This window comes from Rissa tridactyla, chromosome 3 (assembly GCF_028500815.1).
Source record: "Rissa tridactyla isolate bRisTri1 chromosome 3, bRisTri1.patW.cur.20221130, whole genome shotgun sequence".
Classification (NCBI taxonomy): domain Eukaryota; kingdom Metazoa; phylum Chordata; class Aves; order Charadriiformes; family Laridae; genus Rissa; species Rissa tridactyla.
The window spans coordinates 22,341,569-22,355,867 of record NC_071468.1 but is presented as its reverse complement, the minus strand read 5'-3'; positions in this window follow the sequence as shown (position 1 = coordinate 22,355,867).

Here is a 14,299-nt window from a genome sequence, read left to right as displayed (position 1 = left end):
CAGTGGTCTCCTCCCTCTTGCACAACTCTGCATGATGGCTGGCGTAACACAAAGTTCTCAGAAAACCCTTAAAAAACAGAAAGAGAGAGAGAGAGAACTGTACAAATACTTTAAAACTGGCTTATGGACAGGAAACACAAGGCGTTAGTAAGAGTGAAGAGTTCAATATAGGGAGAGGTAGCAAGTCGTGTGCTCAAAAAGTCAGTGTACCATACATATGGTCTTGTGGAGTGTGAAAGTTTTACTTCAAAACTGGTTTTACTGATGACAAAGTAAGTGAGGGTGGGGAGCAAAAGAAACAGAGGAACCAAGCCAGACGGAATGTGAGGGCAGAAACGGAGTGGAGACATGGAGAAGGGGAACGAACCTTTCACTTGGTAAGTGGCAAAGGCATTTTAATGCAGTGTATAAAAGTGAAAAGAAAATGTAGAAAATAGTTTCCTTTCCTCTCCTCAAAAATGATGGGTCTGGTTCTCAGCTTGTATAATGATCACAGCTCCAAAACAAAGAATCAAGGGTTGAAAAGATGTTGTGTAAATCAAATTAATTTTAGACAGTAAATTCAATTCCCACCAACTTTAGTGAAAATACAAAGTACTGCGCAAATGACATTTTGACTTGGATTTTTGTCCCCAGTTGAAAGGAAGAAGCTTACCAGTCTGGTCCTCAAAGATACCTATTTTTTGTATAAAGTTCATGAACACAGGGTTTGTTGAATCCAGCAGTAAAGAGTGTTTCCAGAGTTAACAGGAAGAGTTTTGGAAATGTCATACCAGAATATTATGACTTTATTTAAATAAAAGTTGTCAAAATCATATTTGAAAATCCAATATTTATATTTAATGATAAAGCAAAAACTATAAAGAACACTGTCCCCTGCTGTAGCAGTGAAAAGCTGGATACATAATTATGTAGTCATTCATCTAATAGGTCAGATTTTACATTCAGGATTAAAACATACTTTAAAAAAAAGTGGTTTTGAATTATAAAAAATGTATAGTTTTATATTGCCCTCTTACTACACAATTTTATTGCTTGGTAAAAACAGTGAAACACCTCATTCCTCCCTGGAGGCTCTTTTATACAGTTCTCTTCTGGCTGATCAGCAGTGAATCATTAAAACACATTGAAAAATTACAATTAATTTCTGAAAACTGACTTTTTCCATTTGTTTTAGGAGCACAAAGTTGACATAAGGAGCTCTTGCCTCTGCTGTTTTGATGCCCTCGCTGCTTCAGGAAGTATCATCTTCCTGCTAGAGTAATGGAGATATAACTCTTTCATGCTTAACATTCATTTTTACTTTTGAAACGCAAGGATCACACTTCAAGCTTTCACACTACAGGGAGAAATAATCCTTTACATTTTTCTATCAATATTTCACCCTAGACCCGAAATGAAAATGAGAGTCTCATTTCTTACTTGGTCTGTTTGAGATCTTTCATTTTGTCCTCCCTATTAAGGGAAATATCACATATACAGCATTCCAGCCCCGGAAAAATTCACAAGAAATGTCTCTGAAAGTACTTGTAAAAAGCGCAGCTCATTTCTGACTAGGTGTTCCTCAAGCTTATCAAGATACCTGCTGAAGCAAGAAGGATTACATACATCCTCCTTTGCCAGCTTCTCCTGTATGCTGATGCATTCGGTAACAAGAGGCCGTACAGCAGTGCCCAGGGACTTCTGTTCCTGGATGCCAGTTTTAACTTCTCATGAAGGCACTCGGGTATGTGTGTAAGCCACGTCAGCTGAGGCTGTGTGAAATCAGCCTGGAGCTCGGCACTTTGTGCTGGCAGCCTGCAGGTTTTCTGACAGTCAGGATGGACACGAAGCGCATCCCACCCTCTGGTCACCTCAGGCACCCATCGCCCAGGCACACCATTCACTGCCGAAGCACGTCGCAGGTAAAATTCCTACTTGCGTTTCAAAGGAAGCTCCCAAGGAATTACTCACATCTGTATCTTCTCCCAGCCCACACTGGGAAGAGTTTGCAGGATTGGGTGCAGTTCCTCAAAGCTGTGCTCTGGAGAGCCAACCCTTCGTCTGCCCCCCCTCTCCTCTGTGAATTCATGCTCTTCTCACTCACACACCTGAGGTTTTCTTTATATCAGATAAATTCTCCCATACCACATGAAATGCCTTTGTTCTCTCCGCAGTATTTGTTGAGAAGGATGGAGTGGATACACAGAAAGATCATGGTAGGCATGGGAAAACATACCTAAAACTTAACTTAAGCCTACATTCATTTAGAGTAGAGCTCGAGGCTTTTCTATTGCGGCTTTTTTGGACTTCATACTTGCTTGCATGCTGTCAGATAATGAAACTCTAGCATGGATTTGTGAAAGGCCACAAGTAACAGGTTGTGTCACTAGCTGGGGGTACTAAATGTTTTGGGTTTCCCAGAATATATCCTCTCTTTCTGCCTGGAAATGTTCTCTGGGTAGTAAAAGGTAATTTTTCCCATTTGTCTGAATAAGTCATCCCAGAGTAAAGGTTGTTCTCTGGCTGCCAGATGTACAGCAGCCCCAGGCAAGTGGATGTGCAGATCACCAGGTGGATGTATTGCTTCTTGTAGTAAGTCAGACGGACCACAAATGACTCCATTTTGTGCTGTATAGTATCTGTGACACCCCGCTGTTCGGATATCTGGGACAGAAACATTGGAGCCCTATTAGCTAAAATTCCTTGGGTTTACATTATATGGTAGTACAGAAGTGACATCCTATACTTTTTCTTCTTAAAATACTTGTGCCTGATTTTCTGCATTTCCAGCATCTCCTTTCCACGTGAAACTCTCAGGTTCAGCACACCCTACTGCAACAAGCGTTTGATGCAGGTCTGATGATTAAGAGATCTCAACAGTGGGAAAATCCCAGCCCATGTCTTGGGGAATTAAGGGGTTCTGGTAGTGTGTTGCTTCTGGGATGGCTCCTACAGCATCACCTAATCAAGTCCATCAATTTTTGGGTGCCTGAAGAGCCTGAAGTTGCTGGGAACTAGGCGAGTCACTGAACCACTGAAGGCTGAGCGATGGATCAGCAACATGTGCTCCTGCCTGACCTCTCCACTGACTGAAAAGCAGTTCAGATGTTGATTCATAGTCTGTGTATCTACGGAGATGGAGCTGGTCTTTGGAGTTTGGGATTCTAGCTATCTGTAAGAATTGTCCCGTATGTTATACATAACGCCATAAACTGGTTTAACTTGTACTCCTGATTTTGATCACAAACTCCCCACTAAGAAACTGGCTAAACATATGTGGATGTGGTGGCTCATGGGGACAATGCAAAATGGGCATTAGTGCTGCAGAAAAGGAGGTCTAAGACGTGATGTCAGAAGCAGTTTTTTGTGCTTGACTGTGGCCATAATTTCACCCATCAGAGGGAAGAAAAGTGCCCATTGTCATGCTGTCTTGCAACTGCTGTAACACACTGGTGAAACCTCCTTGTCCTGCCCTACATAGCTCAGCTGTGTTTTCACTGCTGTGTGCCTTCCCAGTAAAAAACAGTGTGTGTTTCTTTTCTTCAAAGCAATAGAAAACCCCAGAATCTACCCTGCTTTGTTATCAGATGATTTCCCTGATGCTGTAGATCAGCCTCCCAAATTTTCTGTCTGCACCGGGAGCTAAAACGAGCTAACCTTCTCTCAAGCAGTGAATTCTGGGACATTTTTTCCACTTTTGCAAACATTGGTCTGTTTAAGTGAATCAAGTACTTAACATGGCAGGATGAGGAGGAACCCTGGGGAAAAACTAGTGAGCTCATAGTCCAAAACTGATGTAGTCATAGGACTCAAAGAAAAAGAAAGAAAAAAAGCACTCAAATTTTCCACTATGATAAAACCAGAAGCGAGCGCTGGAATAAGTAGGTTTTGACATCCATTGTTCAGTGTCACTAGAGTGTTATTTTTTCTGTATAGCAGAACAGTGGTTAATTCATAGCTCTTGGGATTTTTTTTTCAAGCATAAATCACTATAGGGTTTTTTTTTCCCCTGTATCAATCAGTGGTTTGTAAAAATCTGCAGGGAGAAATAAACCATACAAGCTGGCAAGTAGTTTTTGTGGCATTTAAAACAACTGTGGTAGTTATAAACAGTAAACAAAACATAGTAACCAATTTAAACACTAGAGATTGTTGTATCATAGGCGCATAAATCATTAACTTAATAATTTCAGCAGCAGTGACTCAAATACAAAATTAAGCCAACAGTACCCCCTGTGGCAATTATGAAGTACTGTATTTCTTACAGAAAACAACTGACACAATTTGTGGTTGCAGCTTGGAAATCCTCTGAAGTTGATCCTTGGAAGGGAGATCTCCAAGCAGCTTTAGTACGAAGTACTTTTATAAGGAATTATATACCAGACATATTTTCATGAACATAATCCAGAGCCCCTAAGCAATGGAGATGAGGTTAGAGATATTGAGAGAAGAGATGCACACATATAAACATGACGGCAGATCACTGCTGGAATTCAGACTGTTCTGTGTTTTCAGACAACATTACTGGCTATTTTTCTGAAGAATGCAGTGACACACCAGTGTTATGAAGCAGGAGATTAAAACATAAAGGGTCTGAAGATGCAGTGTTCACTCTGGCTATGCTCCTATTACGGTAGGACTGAAGAGTTCAGTGCCAAATATCCCAGCTGGCCATTTACAAAACACTGAAGCATATCTGAAATGAAACTACACTCTCCTCCCCTCAGCCAAATCCATCCTACACCCCTTCCTACTGCCTGGAAATGAAGCTTAGAGTGACTAGGCTTCTCTCTAGGCACTAGTAATGGGTCGAAAGTTGTGTGGCTGAATCTTAGCTTTACGTCTCCTTAATTTTCCAAAAAAATTGCAGAATTTCTAAATTTCTAGGATAGATGAGTGCTGCTCAGACAAAATTTCTTTTAGTTATCATCTTCAGATTTTGATACCGCTTCAAAGAGATGAGAAAACCCAAAAAACTGCTGTCAGAGTTGGTAGGGAATGCAATTCACTTTCATCTTCTTTCTTTTTATATTTCTCTGCTATTAGTCCTTCCAGTACAGCATTTTGGGGATGGGAACAAATCATCTATTTCTGACGTTAGATGATACTACAGGGGGGGAAAAAATCATGTGATAATACCTCACTTCAGAAGTGCCTTTTAATTAAGGATCTCAGAATTCTTGTTCCAGATCTCTACATACGGATTTCTACATATAAAAATATGTAGAAATTTAGTCTTGGCTTTGGTCAAAGCTCAGGTAGAAAAAAGTAGGAAATATTACTGTTGAAGCACAGGAAATTTTCAGATGGAAGAAACAGAGACAATATTGGTCCCTGTTCACCTTTCAAATAGCTGATGCAGTGCTACAATCTTTTCTGCTATTTTTAGCTCAAAAAGAAAGCATGTATAAGAATAGGGCTTATTTCTGATAAATTTAAAAGAAGAAAAAAAAAACCAAGAAAAAGAGAAAAATTTAAACATTCAAACAGGAAAAGAAAAGACAATCAAATACTCCTACAACAGGAATCAGACAGAAGCTCTGATCTCCTTTTCTACATTATTACCGCAAGTCCCAGTGTAAAGTGTTGTCTTCCCTTTGCTTCAGTGCCTAAGAATCCTATTTATATGGCAGGAACCTTGTACAGCACAAAATAAGGTAACAACTGGTGTCTCAGTGAAGTTATAATCTAACTATAAGACAAGAAATTATAAATCAAATCAGTGGTGCAGGGACACCTTTCACTTACATATGTACAATAACAATTCTTCAGTAAATACTTGAGTATACTGGTTTTCCTCATAGGAATCACTTGAGTCAAACCTATCTTCCTCAGCTGCCCTTTGTGTATTTTGCAGAGTGGTGATCTGTAATTTCAGCCTAGTCCCTTTTTTAGCACAAATAGATTTTTGTTCCCTAAGTATGTTTCATGATATACATTAATGCTCACAAGAAATATGAAGTCCTTCCCTATACCCTAGGGAAGACACAGACTGAAAAGTAAGGGACCAATTCCAAATATTCCTGAATGTAAATCCAGACTATTGACTCAGGCCTACATATCACATATAACGTATACATTAACAAATAAAGGTGATGAAAGGAATTTGCAGAAACAATAGGCACTGTACTCCATCCCTCCAATTTCTAAGATTTAATCTTAAAAAAAATCGTTTAAGAAAGAATCATTATCTGCAATAGTGTTAACAGTATTACCTTATCCTCTCGTCTGAAAGCCCCGGAACAATATGAGGTCTTTTTTCTCAGTGTATCAGAGAGAGAAGACACAGCAAAGTGCTGCTACTGCTGGTAAGTAATCTGGATAATTTATCTGAGTAACCAGTGGGGACTGAGTCAAGCCTCAGCTATCTGAAAGTCTTCCTCCTGGGACAGCCTTCTGAGAATCAGAGCACAGAACAAGGAACAGAGAGAGACTGAGGATGGACACTGGGAAGCTTGACATTTCTGTCAGGATAGCAGGCAACAAAAACGCTGAATTCCCAAACCTGTGGCAAAGCCATCACAGATGCAGGTGGTACAGCTGCATTAAGGCCACCTACCAGAGGAGCCCAGGGGTTACTGCAACAGGTAAGTGCTGATGGCAAACAGGACCCAGGAGTCATGCCGACAAGCCTAAACATTTGTAAGGGCTGAGGAGTCATGATATCTCCTGTTAAAAAGTAGCAGGCAATATTCTCTACGTATTGATAGGCAACTCCATGTGAATGGAGAAGGACTACTTTGGCATTTTGGGTAGCTTTAAGATGGTGTCATTTACATACTAATAGGTAACAGATCAGAATCCTTCACCCTCAATGCTCCAGATCTCATATCATCCTCCAGGGGGATCATTCAGATTTATATCCTTTTAATACTACCTACAGGGTAACCAGTTGCTGTATACAATACCAGTTGTCCCCAAATCTAATCTGTATTTGAACTATAGCAGTGAGATATGCCAGACTTTGAAAGGAATGAATCCAGTTCATACACAAACACCTATCCATCAAGGCTAGCAATCAAGTACCTTGCCTGGGCTGAGATTTTCTCCTTTCAGATGTGCTGTAGTGTTTGCTTTATTTCTGAAGCAGTGTTAGCCAAGAAAATCCTGACAATGGCCAACTATCACTGTTGTGTAGCCAAACTGAGGATTAATAACACATTTAGCCAAAAGCAGAAGTTTTAAGGATATTTCCCTGCTGAAATTTTTTTCAGGTATAAAACACTGCTACAGGTCTTTGTGTGCAGAAGGATTCTGCATCACTCACTAGGAAAAATTGCATCACCACAAGGATTCCTTGGAGAAGACTGAAAACTGAAGACATAACCTGGCCAATTACTCAGCTCTAGCTACTAGTAGAAAGCTGCTTAAGGGAATGAAGTGGTTTGTGAGGCTCTGCACTGGACAACACGTCCCTGGTATTGTTTTTTTAGCTCGAGACTATTAGAATCACTGGTTATCAGAAAAATCATGGATACTGACCAAGGCTCCAGCTGTGACCACTTTGGGAGACTGTGGGAGAAATGAATGCTCCCCAGGTGAGTGCTCCACCACAGGGCACACCCTGGCCTCCTGGAATAAGGGGGATTTTTTCACCAGTGAAGGCTATCCATTTTTCACAACAGAAGCCAGCTCAGACACCAAGGCCATCACTAGCTAGCACTGAGGCAGCCCACTATTTACTTACAGGCATGCATTAAAAAAGATGCTAAGAACTTCCTTGAGTTCACAGGTTTGTAAAGCATTGTAAAATAAAGACTTCCCTTCAAAACGTAGGCTAATGTTGACCACAGAAAACTAAGGAGGTCTTGTTTTGCTGCACATAGGAAGCAAACATCTTCCAACTCTGGGTCTTTTTCAATACATACCCTTGCAATAAAATGATTAGGTTGTTAAGTATGAGTCAAATGTCACTTACGTTATAAATAGTGCATGTCTGTGTGATGAAGAAATGCTGACTACATATGAGTTCAGCCTCTTAACTAAATTTTCAGCCAAAACTGCTAGAAGTTACTTAATATGTGTGAACAACATAAACTGTAAACAAAACTAAAGAGGGAAATTTGGTCCCTGAAATACACCCTTTTAGGTCCCAGAGATTATTAAATCAGCAAGTTAGCTCTGTCATTAATCTGTCTTGAACAAAAGTGGTCTATTTGTGTCCAAGTAGATGTGAGAAATAATGTGTAATAATGTTGTAATAAACAAAGTTGCAGGGTTCCAGGCAACACTGTAAAGGTATGGTAGGGGGCACACTGCTGTTCTTCAGCTCCTATCAAGAAACATCAAACGTCTTTAGAAAATATTTATTTTGGAAACATTGTGCGAGATATTTACCAAAATGGAGAACTAAATGAGATAAAATCACAAGTTGGTACGAGACAAGATGGAACATATCTTCATTTATCCTGTTCCTTATAAATTCCTATAAATCATGTTACTTTACCTTTAGAAATTCACAAATGCCCTTGATGTGCCACAGGATTTAGTCACTATGACAGTGTACAGACTGGGAAACAAGTCACTGTTCTGTAAGCACCCTTCTGAAAGCACACCCACGCTTCTCTTCCAAATTCTCATCTAGGATGACATCTCACTGCAAAGTAGTTGTCATGACCTTCCTGCTCCCCTTTATTTTTCAAAAGAGAATGTAAGGAAAATGTCACCTAATCCAACAAGTCTACTTTATCATAACTATGATGATGAACTACTAGTAAGGACTTTTGCAAGCCCTTAATCTTGGTTGCCAAAAACATTATTCTGATTATCATTCTGGAAACACTTCTTATCACCAGAAAGAGCTAAAACAAACCTTATTGCAATTAGTATTCTGTCATTATTTTGGTCACATGAACATTCTGTTGCCATGTGGCCCTCTTTTATGCACATCAATCCATCAGCTTGATTGGATTGCTTCTACTGTTATTCCAAGCATCTCACTAAAATTCATACAACCCATATTACATCTCTCTAATAGATAAAATCTGCTACTTTAATGGCACACATAAAACAAAACTCCAAATCCTGTGTATACTTAAAGTGATAAAGGAAAATGTGACTATTGATGCCTCCAGGATAATTAGAAGTGAAAGAACGTTAGCTTGCCAAAATTACCTTACCAGGAGCCTTATACTTCCTTCTACTTTTAAAAATGCGAGCTTGCTGTCTTCCCTTCTTCTTCTTACAGCTTATAGCCAAAATTCAGGGTGGCAGCATCATGAGTTGTACCTTAAAGCATATTTAGGGACAGAAATCCAGTATAGATAATGTGTTTGAACTCGTGAGTAACCAATAATGTAAAACATAAAACCATTTCAAGCAAAGAAAAGCTATTTGTGATCCCTATTATCCACTCCAAAGTAAAGTGAAAAAGTAACACATTCTCCATATAAAAATGCAGTGACATGCCCTATGTACAGAGATCACCTAATACAGTCTTTGAAGATCCTGCATGAGATCAGGAATAACTACAAACAAACACGTGTTCAATACTTAGATGCCTTAAGAGCATGAAGAGAATGGTGCAGCCTAGATGAGAGAAGCGGTATAAGAATCTGCTTTTATGGGATCACTGAATGCCTACAGGGAAAGAGGGGTGATCTATACCATCTTCTGCTGCTGTATCTTCGTACCAAAGCTCGATGTCTAGAAAGGCGGAGAGAGTGTTGTTTTTTTAAAGGAAGTGACTTTTTTAGGGGAAAAGCAGTAACTTTCACGTTCTATTATATTAATTTTTTGCCTCTGACAAAATACGGTATATTAACGATGCAAAAATTCTGTGGGTTCAGAATCAGAATCTGAGAATCAGAATTAAGACAGTCTAAGGAACAGAAGATTGCCCTACAGTCCTTTAAGAAACTAATCTTGACCTTAAATCACTGTTTATCTCTTGCATAACTTATTTATTCCATAGAATTGGAATTACTCCATTGAATTGTGCCCTGCAATCACAATGAGAAGGGTGATTGCAAACTTTATCAAAACATTTACAAAGGGCCCATTTGTTCTTTAGTTTCTGTCAGACTCTCCAGCTTTCTCTAATGTGAGTGTATCATGACCTGTTATGTCACTAAGAGAAGGCAACCGTCTTTGTGCTATCTTGACTACTCCATCCCTGAAACGGTTATTTTATGTAATTGAGAACTGACCAGGACTGTATTGTTCAGAGCTCATGAAAACTTCCTCCTTGAGGCCACTCCCCAGTTCACATCTAGTCCAGGCAGATCCTGACTGATATTTGAAAGCCCAATGCCCATGGAGGGTCTGACATATGATCTTCAAAGAACTGATAATGGCAAAACTGATCACAAATGCAACATTGGCTACAAGGCAGTCCCATTCCTTCAGGAGATCCGTTTCCATAGATCAGATTCAACTTGCTCAAACACAGAACACAGGGTTTATCAGCACTGCTAGATTTCGTGTCTCTGCCATGTTCCCCTGTGTGGAGTGGGGATCTCTAGAGTTGTATGAGAACATCAGCCAAATATCCCATGCCAGGAAACATGGAATAATTTTGTAAGTATCGTAATGCAAAGTGAATAGTTTTGCTAATCACTCCCCTTACTTGGCTTTCTTGAGGGTGCATTTGGAGTACTATGTCTAATTTTGTTCCTTCCTCCATTCAAGAAAGACATTGACAAACTGAAGTGCAATGGAGAGACACCAAGACAGTTAGACTGGAGCACATGAAGAAAAAGGAGAAACTGAGGGTGTCGGGTTTGTTCAGCCTGGAGAAAAAGAGGCCCAGGGTGGGATTTAACTCCTGCCTGCCACTCTCTTATGAAAGGGTGATCACAGAGGAGACAGAGGCAGACTCTTCTCAAGGTGCACAGCAAAAGGAGAAGAGGTAACACTCCCAGGTCACAGGAAACAAAATTCCGTCTGGACCTTAGAAAAAAAAAAACCACAGTGAAGGTAGTGCAGCACTGGAAGAGTCCACAGGTGTAAAATTAGACACTTTCACCATCGTGAGAGCAGCCCAATCACGTTCACCAGCAGAGATTCTGGTCTGCAGGCCCTGATTTTCTCAGAGGGAGTAAACATCAGCTGTTTCCACTGAAGTCTATAATATTAATGTCACTCTATTACTTTGAGGAAATTAAAGGTAGGTCACTGAAGATTCAATTACCAGATTTTTAAAACTCCTTTATGCAAGGTACTGAACATTGAGGACAATTGCAGACACATCTATCTGTTTAGTGCCCTAAAGCTGTGAATAAAACTCCACAGAAAATTAGGCACTCATTGTTTTACATGTCTCTCTTGTTAGGTACACCGGTCAGATTTCTTTTGCTATCCCACAGTGCTGTGTTTATTTTCCAGGTCAAGTAGTTTCACGCACTGGAAATTTAACTTTGAAGAAATAATGAGGAAAAAAAAAAAAGATAATCTCAAATCTACCAAGTTTAAAGGGAAGAGAAAAAACTTTAGTTCACATGATTAACTGTCATAAGCACAGTTACATACCATCAGAGGTGCCAAAGCCCGACTTGAAAGGTTTTAAATGTTTCAAGCTGTGCAAGCATGCGTTTCTTCAAACAGGCAGAACTGATTATGATGATTACAGGCAAAACCTTAGTTAAACAGAGGATGTGCAATTTTTGTAAATCGTTATACAGCGATTACTAACCATTGAAATAAACGGCTTGAATGTTTATTAGCATTAGTCTTTTTTCTCCCCTCTGTATCCCTGGGAAGGATAAGGAATTTTGCAGGTGATGAAGACAATTTTCATCATCACCAAAGGATAGGCAACAAGTTTGGAGAAAATCAAACTTGATCAAGAATTCTTTAGATTTCAAAAAGTTTGGTAAACTCTGGGATAGTTTTAATTTCCGAATAATTCTTTTCTAACAGTTAAGGTCAAACTACTACAAAAATTCTATATTTTTAGGGGTTTTTTTACCCCTTTATTACTTAAAGTATATACATTCTGGTCATACCAAGAAGCTGAATGAACGTCTGTTCCCCACTGTGTCAGGAGCTGTACACACTCCTGTACACTCAACATTTTAGATGAATGAATGGAAAGAAGCACAGGAAATGTTGAAAGTAAGGATAAGGTCACGAAATCCACATTATATTTTACTGTTCATATTTCTAACTCTAAACAAAACCTTACTCAGCTGAGCTATATATACTTTTAAAAAACCATCTTATTTAAACTGGCACAGATCTTTGTTTGGACACTCCTAAATCTTATTTAACTCGTACAAGAGACTGAATTGACAAAAAGGTATGAAGCAAGCTTAGAGTTTAAACAGAGCTTTGCAAGGGATCAATTTTGTCAATTCAAAACTTAAGCTGAACCGGCATAGCTTTAAGACTGCAAAGGTGTATATTATTCTAGCTATGTTGTGCTTGCAAAACCGCTAAATGCTCCCAGCTCACCTCCAAAACACCATCTTCACCATTCACCAGCAGATCAGACAGATAAAAACATCTGGAGGTGGATGACGAAAACACCTGAATAAGGAAAAACTTTACCTAGAAGATGATGTGAGTTTACATCTTTAATTTAGGCCAAGGCTACTTCTCCTCTTCACTGGCAACCTCCTCCCATCACACGGACAAATGAATCAGTAGTTCCCAGGAGCAGAAAGGTCTGCCTGGGCAGATCAGGTTGCAAACTGAGGCTTAAACACGTGCTTGCTATCTTGTGTATGTCAGAGACAGAAAATTTAGGAGCAACATTGTGAACTTCAACCTACCAAAACAACAAACGATCGTTACAATTTACTTTCCAGAGAAAGCTGAGATTTTTTTCCAAAGGGTCTAGTTTTACTGTCCTACCATTTGCTCTTCTAGCTGGAGACACCTGAAAGAGGTCCAATTTTCAATAAATGGTGAGTGCCTGCACTTCTTTTTAAAATGTTGCAGCCATTGCCCTTCTGGATTACAATGCAGCACTCAGGTTGTGATTCACAGAACTGTTCCTTGTTAGGATGGGCCATGCTTAAATCCACAGAAACAAGGAGGTGTTCAAACATTATCCTCATGAAACTACCTTTAATGTTTTCCTGGTGGGGGTTCCTGCCCAGTTAGATTTAGAGTACCTTGAATAAACTGGAATAATTTGCTCCATTTTTTTGAATACTAGCAAATTTGATTTGTTCAGGGTGACAAAACATCCTGACTCCTATGCCTGGCTCTTAGTCATAGTTTCTCCTTTCTTTCATTTTATGATTTATTTCGTGAAGTAAGATCTGTAACCAGCAATAAAAGATTGGGTTTGCTTTTTTGTGTAGACTGAGCATCTCATAATGAACCGATGCACCAGTTTGCCAGCATCTCACTGTCTCTCTAAATACAGCCATACACTTTCATCTATCTATACTCAGCTCTTTGTCACAGATGTACCTTTTACAAATATGTATCAATTTCTGCATACGTTATTCAGAAGAATAATATACAACGTATAGTATATTGAGGTTGTCGTTCTACAATATCCTGAAATTTGTAATGGAAAAAGCCAGATCCAAAGGGAAATCTAAGAGGCTGATTAATACCAGAGGAGGAGTAAATAAGATTGGAAACAGAGTGGATGCCTGAAAATCTTACTTGTTTCTACCTAGGGTCACTAATTTAATTTTCTCCTACCGTCCATGTGGTTTTTGTTTTTTCATTTCCAGGAATTCCTGACTGTTTATTCTATAGCAAACCAATGGGATTTTGAGGCCATGGTATGTTGTGGGAAATGTCCCAGTAGTATGTGTTCTTTGTTAAAAGTTTCCGAGGAGCTGCCTTGTGTAATTGAATAAACACTAACTATCCCACTTTTAAAAGGGAGCATAATCTGCACATCAATTAAAGCCAAATGTCTGCTTAATGGCTAAGACCCTGCTATGTATCATCCTCCCAATATTCGGCAAAGAACTGTTCTGTAAGTGCCTTGAAATCAAATTGCCAGCGTTAAAAAAAATCTTCAAATAGATGTGTGAAGGCAGATGGCTTATTTATATACAATTTTAATAAGAATAGTGTTTTTCTAATAAAATCTTGTGTGATTCATCCAACATGTAAAGCACAACAAAGGAAAACAAGGAGTGGGCTATACGCACACACATACCAGGTTCTGATTATGCAAAGTGCTCCAGCGCCTGCCCCAAGCCTGTCCAGCAACATGCTCCCTCCCTCCATCCCACCCCAACTCTCGGGCTGGCTGGAGGAGACGGGGGGCTGGGGCTTCAGCCCAGCACCTGGTAAGACAATGGCCACCCTACTCAGTTTTCCCCTTCCCATATCCTTCTCCACTTCTAACAAAACCTTGACGTTCAATATAGATGTAATCATGAAAGAAATAAGAGAGGTTCTG